General features: G+C 38.4%; 1 pseudogene; it reads right to left on the bottom strand.

Moving 5' to 3' along the window:
• Positions 1–107: 107 nt before the first annotated feature.
• LOC137744447 (uncharacterized) lies at positions 108–10,308 on the bottom strand (annotated as a pseudogene).
• Positions 10,309–20,110: the final 9,802 nt, after the last annotated feature.

Here is a 20,110-nt window from a genome sequence, read left to right as displayed (position 1 = left end):
TGGTGGAATCTGCAGGGAACCGACCACGGTACATTGAAATACATAATATAAACATACTATAGACAGTTGTAGATATGGTCATTGGATGTCATTACAGCATATAACCGTAGCCAAATTCTCAATTTTGATTTTTAGTTTTGATGCAGTGTACCATTTCTTAGTATACATTTCTTCCACATCTGTCCACCATCCTTCACTCTTCTTCATGTCTGACGAAAAATTGAAGATTAAAACTGAAAATCTGTTTTGCAACAATGTCATACATGATCTCAACGCACATAAAAATCTAACGGTAAGTCCACAAAATGAATTCTGCCATACCTTCTATTATTCATAAATCTTTAACTTGCCAAAGGCTTCCATACGTATTCATCGTACGTTTGTTTATTTCTCTACTCTTTTCTGTTCGTCATGAATACAAATCTACATGAAACTTCAGAGGGAAGAGAAAATAGGAACACCTGGCAAGGTGGTTCCTGCATCAGCAATGTAAATGTTGCCAGACACATATTCAGAAGAGTCATGTAGCAAATATCTAACTAGCGATGTCAATGCTGGATCCGAAGTCCCAAATGTTCGTAAAGGGACAGTTTTCATAGCCACATTGTGTAGCCATTCTTTTTGCATAAGACCCTCCATAATTTCCGACCTGAAAAGTCCAGGTGATCTTGCGTTCACTCTGATTTTGTGCACCCCCAACTCCATAGCCATAGTCTGGTTAAAATAATAAGATTCAGTATAGTTCCATCAAAGCCGTCACCCACACAACGATGTGCAGAGAACTACAGAACATAATCCTTAAGAAAATTCTCAAAACGAAATACAAATAGTGAAACTTATGAGAGAAAAAGAAAACAACAAGAGAATAAGCAAAGGTAGTGCCAGTGCTATGACAAAGTTGAGGATAAAATCTTATATTTCATTTATAGGCCAAAAGTAACAAACATAGAATGCCTTTAACTTACGCGGTTAATACGATTTTCCCTATGAGCATGTTAGAGATAATACCTTGGTTAAGGTGTTTACGCTAGCCTTAGAACAATTGTATGCTGTAGCTCCAGGCAAATATCCACCATTAATACCAGCAACGGAAGATATCTTGACGATGATCCTCCCTGATCAGCATCTCGCATGCATATAGCAACAAACTTTGACACCAACCAGGAACCCGTTAAATTTGTCCTGAAAACATTATTCCATTCCTCCTCAGACAATTACAATGCAGACTTCACATTACCTAAGAAACACAGATGGTAGTAAGCATCTATGATACACCAATACTGAAATATACGGTCAAATATCAATTCATCATTTCCCTCACGGGGACGAATGATCTTTCTCAATGTCCAAAATATTGGTTAATCATTTGAGTATTCAACTCATGATCTTTAATCCATATGGTTCTTTAATACCATGAATATTTTGATGGATAAGAATCGTGTTGGCATATTGTTCGATTTGCAGCTCAAGACAAGATCCTTTCAACACTTTACAATTTTTCTAGACTCTTCAGGAGTCCCAATCTAATATCAACTCTTCCAAGAGATTTAGTATGTTGCAATAATATCATAACGATAGTACTCACTAATGCAATTTATACCTTTCATTGGTATTGAGTACATAATTGATGCTTTACCCTTCCAGGGTTTATTTTAAGCAATTTGAATCCTTCAAGGATTTTCTACACTTCATGACACATTCTCCTTTGAAATTTATACAGAGCAATTTGCTTCTATTGGTACTTGAAGGATTTACTTATGAAGATTAGGGATGGCAACGGTTCGGTTTAGGGACAAAAAAATTATATTCATCCCCATAACCATGAAAATTAACCATCAGGGATTATCCATAACCATACCCACTAGGTAATGATGTGAAAATTATGTTGACACACAAATTAAACCCTATTTGTGACAATTGTAGTAATGAAGTAAGTAGGGATCGTTCTAACCGGGGATTAACTAGGGGTGCTAATCTAATTTGAAATGACTCAAACAGAAACTAGAACTTAATTTGGACGAATTTGGAATTGTTTATGACTCCAAATGCTTAAAAGAACACAAAATAAAACAAATACGAATGACTACGACTCAACAAAATATGGGGGGATTGTGGTTGGACGAATCTAAACTAAATGGGCAGATTGTAAAGAAAACAGATTTTAAGATAAAATTGTGATGAATCAATGGATGATGGAATAGCTAAGGGGTTCTTCTCCACACATGAAATATATGCAACGTAAATCAATTTCCAATTATCAATCCAATAAGTTGTGAACCTCGACACTCCAAGTTAATTAGGTCCGCTTAAATTAACCTTCAGATTTCCCTAGAATCATTGAATTGGATGAATATGCATCGCAAACAAATTATTCCTAACAAATTCTCTATATGAACAGCATGATAAAGATATAAGTTAGAATCATTACGTTCTTTGGAAATCATAAGCATCGACAAGGCATTTGTAACTATGAAAAGCATGATACGCTTGCCAGGAATCTACTTAACATGATCGTGACTAGCAACCTTCACTACTTGTGAATATAAATTCATAACGATTAGGTGAAACAAACTTATATCCTAGCATCAAATTCAAGCATGCAAATTAAGCGTGCACTCTCAATCAACATACAAGAATAAGTTTTAAATCAAACGGTTAAGCAAATTGTATTCAAAACTTATGCAACGATAATTGGAAGTAATCAACTTATTTCACATATATAATCATGGTTTCGAATCACCCCCTAGCTAACTAGGGGGATTTAGCCTCTCATGTCCACAAAAAGAGAATTACAAATGAATTTAACATAAAGCACAAGGGATTGATTACACCTAGAACGCCCAACGAATCCACGTGAATTGGTGCGCGTCGAAGCTCCTCTTTCCTCTTCTCCTTGCTGCGGCAGATTGGTTGTGGGTGGTTTTTGGATGTGTTTCTGGTTTAGGGATGGTTTAATGGTGGTTTAATGGTGCGGCAAGGTTGTGTGGTGGTGTAGGAAGGTGTGTAAGGTGGTGGAGAGTGGTAGAATGGCTGCGGCAGTGATGGGGGAAAGTGGCTGGAATGGTAGGGCAGGCACGGCAGTGAGGGTTTTTTTTTTTTGTTGAGGGAGGCTACGGCTGATTTCGGGAGGAAAAAGAAGAGAATAATGGTGGCTACGGTTTAGAGAGGAAATAAGTGTGTAAGGGGCTGAATTAGGGTGAAAATCTGAATGGTTTGATCAATTAAATGCATGGATCTCAGCGGCTGATTAGAAATCTCGGAATATGGTGGCTGCTGCTTAAAATAAATGGGAACTCACGGCTTAGATTAAAATTAGGGTCAATGATGCCCGGCTTTTGGGAGAGTGGAGAGAATAATAATATGGTGGAAGGCACGGCAAAATAATGGGAATTGGCTGCAATGGCTTGGTTGTAATTTTGAGTGAATGATGAATGGAATCAAAAGTTGCGGCTGAGATCCTTTTTTGGTTTTTTTAAGGTCCTTGATTAATGGGAGCCACGGCTTAGAAAAACAAAAATAGGTTTTGTGGCTGAAAAGGGAATTAGGGTGGATGTGTGTAGTCACGGCTAGGTGGGAAATTATGGGATGGTGGTGACGGCTGAAAATGGAGAAAAAGGGTTATGGCTAGGGTTAGGAAAAATGTATGATTTCAGAAAACTAACCCTAACTTATTTAAAATTAAATCAAAGGCTTACGAAAATAGGAAATTAAAACATAAATATAAAGGTGCGGCTAGGGTTTAAAAGCATGTGTTTTAAGTGCAACCCTAGGACAAAATTGCCCTCCCTTGCACGGCAAGGGAAAGGAAGAAAATAAAAGGGCACGGCAAGGATGGATAAGGAACCTAGGGCCTTTGTTTTGTGTCCTAAAGTACCTACAAGGTCTACAAAGTGGCTAGAAAATACGGACGTTTAGATTAGGAAAGGTTACCAAAACGGGAAACTTAGGGTTAACTTTCCTACTTCAAATAGGAAACCTTGTTTGAGTAGGATTCCTCGTTTTGATAAGAATTCATCGTTGGAGTAGGAATTCGTCGTTTCTTCAAGTCTTCAACTCATTCATTCCTTTTTCGCTCCAAAAGACTCCAATTTTCATCTTCTTGCACACTTTGGCCTTATAATCTGAAAATACACAAAAGTGGCCTTAAACACTAAAATAACTAAATAAACACAACATAAATGCACGAGAACAAGCTAATTAAGTCGCATGAATATGCTCCTATCAAATTCCCCCACACTTAAATTTTGCTAGTCCTCGAGCAAAACAAAACAACTAAACTAAACAAAACGAAACAAAACAAACAAAACATAACCTAAACCTTCCAACGTTTGCCTCAGGGATTTCCAATGAAACATGATATGTCACAGATCATTACTCACATAGCTTTTAGTCTTCCTTCCCCTTAAGCACATACTTAATTATAGTCACCATTCACTAGTTCGCATTTAATCAATTAAAACACATTTTGAATGTAGTAACATGCCTTAGAGAATTCCCTCAATTCCTCACTAGTTATACACTCAATTTTCACTCAGATTTTCTGACTACACACCCTACACTAGTTATATGTGGGAAGATTGATGTAAACATGAAAGACTAGTACTCACATACGTTATAACAAAGAAAGCAATTTCTGGAGTAATTAAACGTGTTTAGATATGATCTCATGAATGGAATGCTACTACTTAGATGCGAGAACCAGTGACACCATATGCTCATACCAAATTTAAACTCCACAATTGAAATGCACAACACTCAAGATAGAAGTCAAGGTTTGTAACGGGGCTTGGGGTATTGGCTCACAAGGAAAGGTAGGGATAAACAAAAGTTCTTTAAGCAATAGTAAGTAAAGTAATGAAATTATGACCTAGAATTCCCTTAGAATGCAGAATTCATCTTTTAGACATAAAGGGAGATTCAAACAACTCTTAGGGCCTAATTCATTGTTTTGGGCCCTTACTTCAACAAACCACAATTTGGAACTCTTTTTCACTTCTTTTTCTTTTCTTCTCTTTTTTTTTTTTCTAATCGTGCCTATGGCACATCAACACACATAATTACTCTTTCCCCCACACTTATTTTCTGCAACACATTAATCAAAAGGGAATTCATTCATGCTTACTATGCTTCAAGAACAAGGGTACGGATGGTCCTAATCTAGGCTAGGTGAGGATGATATGGGTTAACAAAGAACATGGCTAACACGGCTCAATGGGGTTAAACTTAAACACAAAATGAGTGAAGGGCACATGGCTGTTTGGCTTTGATGGTGGTCACTACACAACTCATCTTGAATGTGTGTTATGCAAATCAATGACCTGCTTTGAATGAAATGGACATGAGTTCTAGCATTTGGAACTAAGTGATGAAACGCCTTCTAAGTAGTAACCAAGCAAAGAATAATGAGATCATGCAACGACTTAGAAAACAATGATGCACAGATTTTAACTCTCCAAATAACGTTTAGGCTCAAGTCTCACAGGGATGTAGCGTTAGTTTGAGTTCATTCCTTCAAGCATGTTACAAAAACTGATTTTTATCATTTGTGATTACATGTGAATTCATAAACTATAACTACAACCAAGCATAAACCAAAGAGTATATCAAACGTCCATCCATGTTTGTAACTTTCTTTAACCATCATGTAATTAAAAACCAAATCCTCATCATTGCGTTGGAAGGTACCCTACGACACAAACAAACACACAAAAACAACTCTTTTTGGATTTTTCAAGACAATTTTTCAAATTTTTATGGTATTTTCGGATTTTTAAATCAACACACTCTAAAACACTCTAAAATAGCTTAAAAACACTTAAAAACAGTGGGAAACAAGTTTAGACATGTTAGGTGGTAATACCCTACGAATTTCATGCACAAATATCTCAAAACAGAATGTTACCCCCCCACACTTAAACTAAACATTGTCCTCAATGTTTTAGACACAATTGAACACATTACACATAACATAAAGTAAGCAACGAAGGAAAGGGTTTAGGGATGCAAATCTGAGTGTGGAGCGATTCCCAAGTTCTTCCTTTGTTGATTGCATGGGTTGCCTCCCAAGTAGCGCTTTCTTTTACGTCTTGCAGCCGGACGATGCCACATTGATCATCCTTTATGGGAACCCACGGCATAGTGGGTTGTCTCCTCCACATCATGTTCTACAAAGCTCTCGTAGTAAGGCTTCAATCGATGCCCATTCACCTTGAACTCTTGACCTGTTTTGAAACTACGAACTTGGACTGCACCATGAGGAAAAACATTAGTAATAACAAAGGGTCCAATCCAACGTGAACGTAACTTACCCGGAAATAGACGAAGACGAGAATTAAATAACAACACTTTCTGTCCAACAGAGAAGGACTTGGTGCGAATCATCTTGTCATGAAAGGCCTTTGTCTTTTCCTTGTAAAGTCGAGCATTCTCGTAAGCTTCATTCCGTATTTCCTCAAGTTCATTCAATTGAAGCTTACGATGAATTCCCGCCTCATCTACATCCATATTGAACTTCCTCACGGCCCAATGAGCCTTGTGCTCCAACTCCACAGGTAAGTGACATGGTTTGCCATACACAAGCCGAAAGGGGGACATACCAATGGGTGTTTTGTAGGCGGTCCTATAAGCCCACAATGCATCCTCTAACCTCAAGCTCCAATCTTTTCTTGTTGGGCCAACCGTCTTCTCGAGAATCTGTTTTATCTCGCGATTCGACACCTCGGCTTGCCCGCTTGTTTGAGGATGATAGGGTGTCGAAACCCTATGTGTAACTTTGTACTTCTTGAGCAGTGCCTCGATAGTGCGATTACAAAAATGTGAACCTCCATCACTTATAAGGACTCGAGGCATTCCAAACCTAGCAAAAATGTTAGACTTCACAAAATCTGCAACCACTTTGGAATCGTTAGTACGGGTGGCTTTTGCTTCCACCCATTTGGAAACATAATCCACCGCCAACAAGATATAGAGAAAACCATGGGAGGAAGGAAAAGGACCCATAAAATCAATTCCCCACACATCAAATATTTCAACAGAAAGTATAGGGTTTTGTGGCATTTGATCCTTAACACTTATATTACCCATTCGTTGACAACGATCACATGTAAGGCAAAATGTCCTAGCATCCCTAAAAATGGTTGGCCAATAAAACCCGCATTCTAAGACTTTAAGTGCAGTGCGTTGGGTGCCAAAATGTCCCCCACATGCATATGAATGACAGAATGTTAAAATAGATTGAGACTCAGATTCATTCACACAACGTCGTACAATTTGATCAGGACAAAATTTCCAAAGGTATGGGTCATCCCAGACATAAAACCTAGCATCCTTTATCAGCTTATCACGTTGATTCCTATTAAGTGTGCTAGGAGTATGTTTAGACACCAAAAAGTTCACCAAATCTGCATACCAAGGCTCACTTACCTGGATAGACATTAATTGCTCATCGGGAAAGGTTTCAGGAATTGGCGATGCTTCCTCATGTACCATTCGACTTAGGTGGTCAGCCACCACATTCTCCACGCCCTTCTTATCCCGAATCTCAATGTCAAACTCTTGTAAAAGCAACAGCCATCGAATTAGTCTAGGCTTGGCCTCCTTCTTCGTGAGCAAATACTTGAGAGCTGCATGATCAGTAAAAATAATAACTTTAGTACCAAGTAAGTATGACCGAAACTTATCTAATGCAAATACCACATCAAGTAATTCTTTTTCAGTGGTTGAGTAATTCAATTGAGCATCATTTAGTGTCCTAGATGCATAATAAATAACATGAGGTTGTTTATTCTTTCGCTGCCCCAAAACAGCACCAATCGCATAGTCCGAAGCATCACACATCAACTCGAATGGAAGGCTCCAATCTGGAGGTGTGATAATGGGAGCCGAAGTGAGAGCCTCCTTGAGGTGGTTGAATGCTTTCTCACACGCCTCGTTGAACTCGAAAACCACCTCCTTTTGAAGCAATCGGCATAGTGGCTGCGCAATCTTGGAGAAATCCTTTATAAAGCGCCTATAAAAACCTGCATGACCAAGAAACGAACGAACCTCTCTAACCGAAGTTGGAGAGGGTAAGTGACGAACAAGGTCTACCTTAGATTTATCTACTTCAATGCCTTTTTCAGAAATAATATGTCCTAAAACAATACCTTGCTTAACCATGAAATGACATTTTTCCCAATTAAGCACAAGATTCGTTTCAACACAACGTTTCAAAATTAAGGTTAGATTATTCAAGCAATGATCGAATGAATTACCAAACACGCTAAAATCATCCATGAATATCTCAATAATCTTCTCCACATAATCAGAGAATATACTCACCATGCATCGTTGAAATGTCGCAGGGGCATTGCACAACCCAAATGGCATACGTCGATATGCAAAGGTGCCAAAGGGGCATGTGAATGTTGTCTTTTCCTGGTCCTCCGGAGCTATCACAATTTGGTTATATCCGGAATATCCATCAAGAAAGCAATAAAATTTATAACCGGCTAACCTTTCTAGCATTTGGTCCAGGAATGGCAATGGAAAGTGATCCTTCCTTGTCATGGCATTTAACTTCCTGTAATCAATGCAAACACGCCAACCTGTCACAACACGAGTGGGTACAAGCTCTTGTTCTTCATTCTTCACCACCGTGACTCCGGACTTCTTTGGAACAACCTGCACGGGTGACACCCAACGACTATCAGAAATAGGATATATAACACCACAATCAAGCAATTTTATAATCTCCTTTTTTACTACTTCCAACATGGGTGGATTAAGGCGACGTTGAGCTTCACGAGATGGCTTGGCTCCCTCCTCCAAAAGGATGCGATGCATGCATGTGGTGGGACTAATGCCTTTGATATCCGCCAAGGTCCATCCAATGGCAGGTTTGTGCTCCTTTAACACCCTTATCAACTTGTCTTCTTCTTGGCCCGTGAGTGAGCTAGAAATGATGACAGGTAGTGTCTGATCTTCTCCCAAGAAAACATACTTCAAGTGACAAGGTAATGGCTTTAACTCAAGTGTAGGTGGCTGCACAATTGATGGAAGTAACTTGTTAGTCAAAACCGAATCTAAAAGTGAGAGTGGAGACTTACCAGAGTGTGAGGGCAATGACTCAAGGGCCGCGACCATTTCAAGCACTTCACTACAAGGGGCCACGGCAATATGGTCAGATTCCATGTCGTGGCTTGCCAGGCTTCCCCCACCCTCATTTCTTGCTCCTATGCCGTGCACTAAGGCTACTTCAAGTGCATCTTCGTTCCTTCGATTCAAATGTACCTGTGCCAAAGAATCAACAATGTCAATAGCAAAACAAGAATGGTCCTCAATTGGATATTTAATAGTTTCAGAAAGATTAAAACGAATAATGTCCCCGTCAAATTCCATGGTTAATGTTCCCGTATACACATCTATCTTTGTTCTCGCTGTTTTCATGAATGGACGGCCTAGCAAGATTGGCAATGATGGAGCATGGCTCGAATCCTCCATTTCTAAGACATAAAAATCTGCAGGAAAGATAAGATGATTGACCTGCACTAAAACATCCTCAAGGACTCCCTTGGGATAAGCGTTAGAACGATCAGCCAATTGAATTATAACGCCATCTTGTTTTAACTCACCCAGGTTCATAGATGCATAAATGGAATATGGCATAACATTAATAGAAGCACCTAAATCTAACATGCATTGCTCAAATCTAGTGTTTCCAATTGTGCATGGGATAGTAAAGCTCCCTGGGTCCTTACATTTTGGAGGCAACTTTCGTTGCAAAACCGCTGATACATTCTCACTTACTTTTACAACTTCCTTGTTTGAAATTCTTTTCCTAGTTGTGCATAATTCTTTTAAAAATTTTGCATACCTGGGTACTTGCTTAATAGCATCAAGTAAAGGAATGTTTACTTGGACTTTTCGAAAGGTATCCAAAATGTCCTTTTCGCTTTCTTCCTTCTTCGATTGCGCAAATCTGCGAGGGAAAGGAACATCGGGCAGATTAGTGTTTGAAATCACAACATTTGGGACAACCTTACCTGAGGTGGATGGATGGGGGGTCGTAGATGGCTGTGGCATGGGTGGTACCACCCTTGCCGTGGGGTCATTTTTCTCCTCTTCTTCGATTCGTAACTTCTCATCTTCCTTGTTTCCCACTTCTTTTCCACTTCTTAGTGTGATAGCTTTCGCAGATTCGAAACCACCCTTTGGATTGACTACCGTAGTGCTTGGCAACTTACCACTTTCACGAATTTGTCCCAAAAATTCGGCCATTTGGCCCATTTGCTTCTTCAGCTCATTAACCTCCTTTGCTTGGTTCTGCATTCCCTGCGCCATTGTGGTTAGTAACTGATATGTTTTATCGTCATTCATAGACGTACCTGAGTTGGTTTGGGATGATTGTGCTTGAGGAGGTGGTTGTGGTGCCATTGGCCTTGGAAAGAAACCCGGGGGTTGTCGGAATCCACTTTGTTGGGCATATTGTGGTGCATCTCTCCATCTGAAATTGGGGTGGTCACGCCATCCCTGATTGTATGTGTTGGAGAAAGGATCACCTCTTGGTTGGTTCTGATTCCCATAGCCCACAGCATTGGCAGATTCCCACCCTCCGTTCTCAATTAATTGAGGACATTGATCAGATTGGTGTCCTTGAATGGAGCATACACCACAGATTGTAGTTCCTTGCGTCTTAGGGCCTTCAACAAACTGCGATAACATAGACGTAAGGTTAGCCATTTGGGATTGTAACTCAGAAATAGAACTTACCTCATTTACATGCTGTGGCCGTGGGGTGTCTCTCTGCCCAACACCTTCATATTGTTGTGCATTGAGTGCTCGATTGGCAATGAGAGTTTTGGCATCCCTAGGCGTCTTGTCCACTAGAGCTCCTCCCGCGGATGCATCCAACATTTGTCGTTCAAGTGGTAAAAGGCCTTCGTAAAAATATTGAAGAAGTAGCTCCTCCTTCATCTGGTGCTGTGGACAGGAAGCAACAAAAGATTTAAAACGTTCGTAATACGTAGGAAAAGATTCACCTTGGCTTTGCTGAATTCCACTAATCTTCTTGCGAAAAAGAATGACTCGTGATGTCGGAAAGAACTTCTCTAAGAAGGCTCGCTTCATACTCTCCCATGATGTGACAGTTCCGGGAGCCAACTCATACAACCAATCCTTGGCCTTCTCCACCAAAGAAAAAGGAAAAGCCTTCATCTTCAATATGTTACTGTCCACGTTCACCGGTGTCATACTTGAGCACACCACCTCGAATTCCTTTAGATGCTTGTTCGGATCCTCCATGGCCAACCCATGGTATTTCGGAATATGGTGGAGCAAGCTGGACTTCAACTCAAATTCATCAGTCTTCTCAGGGGCTGCCCTAGGGTATTGGATGCAAAGAGGTGCTGCATTGGCCAAACCCGAGGCAGAAAGCTCCTTGATGGTTCGATTGTCCACTGCCATGGTTGGTACTTCCTCTTCAACCCAATCCGTGGCCTCCTCTTCAACCTCAACTTCAACTTCTTGCTCTTCTAATTCAGGTTCGGGACTAGGAGGATTAGATGCTTGCGATTTCTTTTTCCTTCTCAAAGTCCTCTCGAAATCACCGTCAAAGTCGGAGATATGCTCACGAACAGGTTGTGAGCCACGGGTCATAAACTAGTACCTGCACACAAGAGCAAACAAGGTTAGCAATCAATCTAATAGACTCGGCACAAGTAAGGAAATAAGGTGCCACACACGGCACAAAAACAAAACACACACAAACGGTGCAAAAATTAAAACAAAATAGAAACTAAACAACTTAAACAAGACTCAAGACAAGGGATTAGCAACTTTGCTAATCCCCGGCAACGGCGCCAAAATTTGATGTGAAAATTATGTTGACACACAAATTAAACCCTATTTGTGACAATTGTAGTAATGAAGTAAGTAGGGATCGTTCTAACCGGGGATTAACTAGGGGTGCTAATCTAATTTGAAATGACTCAAACAGAAACTAGAACTTAATTTGGAATTGTTTATGACTCCAAATGCTTAAAAGAACACAAAATAAAACAAATACGAATGACTATGACTCAACAAAATATGGGGGGATTGTGGTTGGACGAATCTAAACTAAATGGGCAGATTGTAAAGAAAACAGATTTTAAGATAAAATTGTGATGAATCAATGGATGATGGAATAGCTAAGGGGTTCTTCTCCACACATGAAATATATGCAACGTAAATCAATTTCCAATTATCAATCCAATAAGTTGTGAACCTCGACACTCCAAGTTAATTAGGTCCGCTTAAATTAACCTTCAGATTTCCCTAGAATCATTGAATTGGATGAATATGCATCGCAAACAAATTATTCCTAACAAATTCTCTATATGAACAGCATGATAAAGATATAAGTTAGAATCATTACGTTCTTTGGAAATCATAAGCATCGACAAGGCATTTGTAACTATGAAAAGCATGATACGCTTGCCAGGAATCTACTTAACATGATCGTGACTAGCAACCTTCACTACTTGTGAATATAAATTCATAACGATTAGGTGAAACAAACTTATATCCTAGCATCAAATTCAAGCATGCAAATTAAGCGTGCACTCTCAATCAACATACAAGAATAAGTTTTAAATCAAATGGTTAAGAAAATTGTATTCAAAACTTATGCAACGATAATTGGAAGTAATCAACTTATTTCACATATATAATCATGGTTTCGAATCACCCCCTAGCTAACTAGGGGGATTTAGCCTCTCATGTCCACAAAAAGAGAATTACAAATGAATTTAACATAAAGCACAAGGGATTGATTACACCTAGAACGACCAACGAATCCACGTGAATTGGTGCGCGTCGAAGCTCCTTTTTCCTCTTCTCCTTGCTGCGGCAGATTGGTTGTGGGTGGTTTTTGGATGTGTTTCTGGTTTAGGGATGGTTTAATGGTGGTTTAATGGTGCGGCAAGGTTGTGTGGTGGTGTAGGAAGGTGTGTAAGGTGGTGGAGAGTGGTAGAATGGCTGCGGCAGTGATGGGGGAAGGTGGCTGGAATGGTAGGGCAGGCACGGCAGTGAGGGTTTTTTTTTTTTGTTGAGGGAGGCTACGGCTGATTTCGGGAGGAAAAAGAAGAGAATAATGGTGGCTACGGTTTAGAGAGGAAATAAGTGTGTAAGGGGCTGAATTAGGGTGAAAATCTGAATGGTTTGATCAATTAAATGCATGGATCTCAGCGGCTGATTAGAAATCTCGGAATATGGTGGCTGCTGCTTAAAATAAATGGGAACTCACGGCTTAGATTAAAATTAGGGTCAATGATGCCCGGCTTTTGGGAGAGTTGAGAGAATAATAATATGGTGGAAGGCACGGCAAAATAATGGGAATTGGCTGCAATGGCTTGGTTGTAATTTTGAGTGAATGATGAATGGAATCAAAAGTTGCGGCTGAGATCCTTTTTTGGTTTTTTTAAGGTCCTTGATTAATGGGAGCCACGGCTTAGAAAAACAAAAATAGGTTTTGTGGCTGAAAAGGGAATTAGGGTGGATGTGTGTAGTCACGGCTAGGTGGGAAATTATGGGATGGTGGTGACGGCTGAAAATGGAGAAAAAGGGTTATGGCTAGGGTTAGGAAAAATGTATGATTTCAGAAAACTAACCCTAACTTATTTAAAATTAAATCAAAGGCTTACGAAAATAGGAAATTAAAACATAACTATAAAGGTGCGGCTAGGGTTTAAAAGCATGTGTTTTAAGTGCAACCCTAGGACAAAATTGCCCTCCCTTGCACGGCAAGGGAAAGGAAGAAAATAAAAGGGCACGGCAAGGATGGATAAGGAACCTAGGGCCTTTGTTTTGTGTCCTAAAGTACCTACAAGGTCTACAAAGTGGCTAGAAAATACGGACGTTTAGATTAGGAAAGGTTACCAAAACGGGAAACTTAGGGTTAACTTTCCTACTTCAAATAGGAAACCTTGTTTGAGTAGGATTCCTCGTTTTGATAAGAATTCATCGTTGGAGTAGGAATTCGTCGTTTCTTCAAGTCTTCAACTCATTCATTCCTTTTTCGCTCCAAAAGACTCCAATTTTCATCTTCTTGCACACTTTGGCCTTATAATCTGAAAATACACAAAAGTGGTCTTAAACACTAAAATAACTAAATAAACACAACATAAATGCACGAGAACAAGCTAATTAAGTCGCATGAATATGCTCCTATCAGGTAACGGATTCCCCATCACTTAACAGTTATACATCCTTGTCAATACCAAAAATATATTTGTTCAACTGACACATTACAATATGATATATACTAATGTCATTATAATATAATAGTTACATTGATGATGTTTGCTTATGTTTGATATCTCCCATAAGCACCATTGGATTCTCATTGGTTTTATTCAAAACTTTTGAACATTCTCACAAAATGCAACCTTTGTAATTCTCATGGTAATGGGTTTGGTGAATATACATACATATATATATATATATATGTATTATTCGGGTTGGATTCGGGGATAAATATGAATCGGGGACCCCTATAACCATATCTGAAACCATAACCGAATAATATTTTTGGGTTTTCTCCATAACCGAATTTTCATCCCCAAATCCATTTCATTCGGCTGGTTATCCACGGTTATCGAGTTTCACGGTTTGAATTGCCATCCCTAATAGAGAGATGTTTTGGGCTGAAATGAACAAGTTCCACAATGAAAAATTATGTTCCAGGAGTGTATTACAATTTCAGGTTTTAACTAGGAACCTTGCATCATACCATGTGAGTGTAGTTTCGTGTATTACAAATGCCCATATGTCACCTTCAGGGTTCAACACCATTTGGTCCATTTTTCCACGTTCTTACTAAATTGTAATGGAAATGCCTTTTTACATTTTGGCCAATAATTTTTCTTTTTGTCGACAAACAAAAGAACGTGGCTCAAAATCAACACAGCTCATTGATGAATTTAGTAGCTAATATAAAAACCAATATTAACATTGGTTATCATCAATTCGTGATCCCATAGTTCTGATGTGCATACGCATGCACAGTTATAAGCATTTCATTACTTTGGATATCCTTGCCTCTTTAGGGGCTTTACATTGTCTCTTCTAGGACAATCATCTCTTATTAGATGAATTGTTTTGAGAATTTGGATCACAACCACCTCTAAAGCGTTATAGAGCTTGGATTTTTTAATCTCCACTTCTAGGAGTTGGATCATTGGAACCTATACATTTGTCATGCTTCAGGCATAAGACACGACTGTCATGCTTCGGCATGCAACAATTTAGTAATGCCAAGTCTATGGATTGTCTTCTTGAGACTTAAACCCATGTGGCATCTTTGTAATTTGTAATTAATTAGTAATTTTTTAAAATTTGGATTACCTTTTTGTACATCATGTGAATGATATAAACTGATGAGACAGAATAATGGTTGAAATTGAACTTTGGTCTTCCATTCACTTAATCAGCCACTCATTTTCTCTCTTTGAACTTCTATGAGTTCATTGGTGATCCTTCAGTTTTATCCTTCTGCATAACAAAAGTGGAGCACAACCTTAGCCTTTGAATGGTCCATCAAAACATCATTTCTCAATGACTCATTCATGCTTGGCAGCTTCAATGTAAAGAGCCAACAACGTACCAACTATTCTGCGACATTGATGACTTGAAACCTGGCTCCAACAATAGTTGAAGATGACTATTTGAGGGCAATGCAAGGTAAGAAATCAAGCAAAGTTCCAAGAAATCAATTCCAAACATAAAGTTTGATTTCAAGTTCTGACTGATTGCATTATTTCTCCTTGTCTTGCAGGCAAGAGCAAGGGCAAAGGAAAAGACAAGGGAAAAAGTATGATATGAGATACTTTTGCTCTCGACCCAGATGATAGGAGATCTTTTTCTCTTGAAGAAAAAAAATAGAATGATTTGATGTTGATGTAAAACTTCTCATTCAAAAATATTTTCTTGCTGAGAAAATGAGTTTGGCATTTTGAAGGACTTGTTTAAAGATGTGCTCTTAAAAAGGGGGAAATGTGAGTATTTTGAGAGACTTTGTTGAAGATGCATTCTCGGCAAGGAAGAAGAGTTAGACATTTTTGGAGCTCTGCCTTATCATGAAGGAAGGAGGTTGACATATATAGGGATTTCCCAATAACAGGTAGTAATGCTGTTAGGACCATCTCCTTCACGCTTGTCGGCAATAGTGGTGTAGTTGGAACAATAAAATTCACGCGATTCAACTTTGCCAAAGATATTTTGACAGAGTTGTTCTTGGTATCTAGAAAGTTGAGATTGCATCTGAGAAGTGCCAATGAACTTTATTCAGAAAAATCTAGCTTTTGAAATCCGGATAGCGGTGTCTCTTTAATTTTTGAACAAACGGCTGTGTTGCTCCTTCTTTTATAGAGGCATCAATTGTATCCAAAAGCATGTTCAGAAAGTTGCCCACCTGTGAAAATTGCTTCTGTTGTATTTTTGAGATTTCACTTTATCTGATCTCTTTTTCTTTCATCATTTCTAAAAATGGCTTGCCCATTTGATCCTTGTTTTGGTTTAAATGTTGTGGAAGATGCAAACGTGCATCTTCAGGACAATATATGGCACTTATCCTTCTTATCCTATAATGGTCCTCTTATGGTTGGAGACTCTGTGATGAAGAATGATATAACTACTACAGTAGCTAAGAACCTTCTCACTCTTAAAAACAAAAGAATACTTTAAAAAAGGTTTGATGAATTGGTTGTTCAAGACTCTTTGGCTTTCAGCACTCAGTGTGCAAGTTCTATATCTAACATGGGCCAACGTCTACTTGTTCAAACTCGCCAAGTTGAATCACTAATGGCTGAGGTGGTAAGCCTTTGACAAGAAATTAGAGGGTTCAAGCACGAGAATAGAGAGTTGCACATTTGCAAATAATTACTCAGTGTGCGAGTTCTGTATCCAACATAGGCCAACATCTACTTGCTCAAACTCGCCAAGTTGAATCACTAATGGCTGAGGTGGCAAGCCTTTGACAAGAAATTAGAGGGTTCAAGCACGAGAATAGAGAGTTGCACATTTGCAAATAATTACTCGACGAGCATGAAGAGAAAGCTCGACCAACTACAGGAATCCGAAACTCAAATTCAAAGTGACCTTCAAATGTTAGTGGCTTTATTTCGAAGGCATCCATTGCCTCCACCGTCTGGAGTTCTACCGAGTACAAAGGTTTCAAATGATCAACCTCCGGTGCCTCTTCATTATGAAGTTTTGCCAAGTACTGAGGCTTCACATGATCAATCTCTAATGCCTCCCCCTTCTGGGGTTCTGCCAAGTATTGAAACTTCATATAAACAACCTTTGTGAAAGCTTTTTTTTATTTTTTTATTGTTGTAGTTGTAATTCATGTGTATGCATACGTATGTATAGAAAAACTTCATCTCTGCGAGTTTTATACATTTCTGAAACTTCTGGTTCAAGTTTGTTGGATATAGGAAACTATGGAAACTTCTGGTTCCATTAATATGAATCAATGAAGAAACGATGGAAACTTTCAGTTCCATGAATATGATTTAGTGAGTTTTTAAACAAAGGCTTTTTCTAATATCATCTGCTTTCACATGAATTCTCTGGCATTATAAATTCATGAAAGTATCTCTTGTATAAGATGTTGATGGTAACGAAATCGAGTTTTGCTAAGTTTACCATTTTCTTATTCCCAAAAGGAAGAAATCCAGGTATGACGGAACTTGCGATAATTAACTCATACCATATAAACACATGTCTAAACAAAAGTGTTAGAACTTCGAGTTCTTAACATTATTTATATTTTGAACTTCAGGTCAAAACATTATACATATGTACTTGAAATTTATTCTCGAGATCGACATTATTAGACCTTTCAAATTCATATTTTTTGGAATTCATGCCCATACTTAATGGATTAAGGAACTTATGGCCCTCATTTACATGAATCAAGGAAATTATGGCCCTCATTTAATAGCCTATGGACTGAGGTGCTTATGGCCGTTACTTTAATTTAGTTGAGGAAACGTTACTTTCTCAATTGATTAAAAAACTTTAGGTTTTAATTTTAATCAAGGAACTTCGGGTCCAATCTTTTTATATGATGAAGACCAAGGAACTTCATATCCGATCTTATTATGTGATGGAACTTCAGGTCTAATCATTTTATATGATAAAGATCAAGAAACTTTAGGTTCTAATTTGATTAAGGAACTTCGAGTCCTGCATATACTCATCATAACAAAATGTAGTACAATAAGTAAATTAAAGTAGAGGGTGGTAATTCTAGCCACTACAAATAAATTGCTTTAAATAAGTAAGTATTGTGACAAGGGCTTTAATTTAGAACCATTCATATAAATATCAAAACTTAAAGATAATAATTGTTACTATAAGAAGGGCGATAGTGCCGTGCCATTCACCTATATAGTAACGAATGAGGGCGATTATTCCACACCAATCACATTAATAACAAGATTAATAATGATAAGGAAAAAGTAAATATTAACTTACTATGCTTCCATTTCTTCCTTTTTCGTCAACACCTTAGTACGTCCAATTTTTCTTCTCTTTTTCCTCAGATTCATAGCAGCATGATTTCCACCTTTTGAATTTTGAATAAATGAGACCTGGTGAGATTTTTGTACAAGCCTTAAGTCACTGACTTTTGTGTAAACCCGCACCACCTAACTTTGAATCAATTATTTTCTTTTCACATGTCATTCACTGCCAATAATAATAGTTATATAATCAGATGTATATTTACTTTAAGAAAATTAGTCGTATAGAAGTATGAAGATAAAGTAAAAGGATCTTCTTATCTATGATATTCTAGCCGACAAAAGGTGAGAGATAGGTAGTGCTTCACTGGATTTATGGCGTTGTGCTTTCCATTGACACAAGAGCTTTTCGTGTTGATAATGTGTTGTAAAATTGAGGATATGTGTGCAATGGAACACAAAGTAAATAAGACACAACATTTACGAGGTTCGGCAAGTGTGTCTACGTCCTCAAGACAACAGTAGTACTTTCTTTCATTATCTGATATAATAGGAGTACAATGATAACTCTCACTATTTTCTCTCTCTAGCCTAACTCACAGGTAATTTCTTTCAAACTCTCTTCTTTCCTCTTCTCTTCTCTCTTTCCTTGATATTGAATTTTCCGTTTACAATGAACGAATGAACCTCCTTTATAGAGTTTTTCATTCGACAGAATAATGTAGCTACACTATTCACTTGACAAAATTTCTTCAAATGAATAGTGTATAAATAGTAATCCATTTGATTTTTCTTCATATGAATAGTAAAGAACTATTCATGTGGGCCATGCACATATTACATTACAACATAATAGAAAAATAGTCATATTTTAAAAATATTTATTGAGAAACAATTATTATTTTAAAAATATTTATTAAGAAATAATCACTATTTCAAATATTAATTTTTAAAAACAGTAGGTAATGAAGAAATACTTGTAGCACTAAGTGTTTTGTTTGTATATTACTATGTACTAAATATATGTTTCTGTGTATCAAATATTTATTGACTGATCAATTAATGACACTTAATTATATTGTAATCATTGTTTTGAAGAGTGTAGAATAGAGTTCTAAGGCCATCTGTGACGTCCCACATCGCCCAGGGGAGTGATCCTTATATGTATATTCTCATCCCTACCTAGCACGAGGCCTTTTGGGAGCTCACTGGCTTCGGGTTCCGTAGGAATTACGAAGTTAAGCGAGTAGCGCGCGAGAGCAATCTCATGATGGGTGACCCACTGGGAAGTTGCTCGTGAGTTCCCAAAAACAAAACCGTGAGGGAATGGTAAACCCAAAGCGGACAATATCGTGTTACGGAACCCGAAGCCAGTGAGCTCCCAAAAGGCCTCATGCTAGGTAGAGATAGGAATATACATATAACGATCACTCCCCTAGGCGATGTGGGATGTTAAACTTTGGCCCTCCGTTGGAGATAGTTTTTTGTGACAGGGCTAAAACGAGCCCTATGGCCCTTTGGCCCTTGGTTGGAGATGGAGGCAAATATGGCCCTGCATTGTTCATTAAAATATTAATATCTTAAAGGGTCAGAGGGCTAAAACAAGTCCTTTGACCACCCTTCGG

This window comes from Pyrus communis, chromosome 9, assembly GCF_963583255.1.
Source record: "Pyrus communis chromosome 9, drPyrComm1.1, whole genome shotgun sequence".
In the NCBI taxonomy this organism is placed as follows: Eukaryota; Viridiplantae; Streptophyta; class Magnoliopsida; order Rosales; family Rosaceae; genus Pyrus; species Pyrus communis.
The sequence above is the reverse complement of the archived record's forward strand: the minus strand, read 5'-3'. Positions and strand labels throughout refer to the sequence as shown.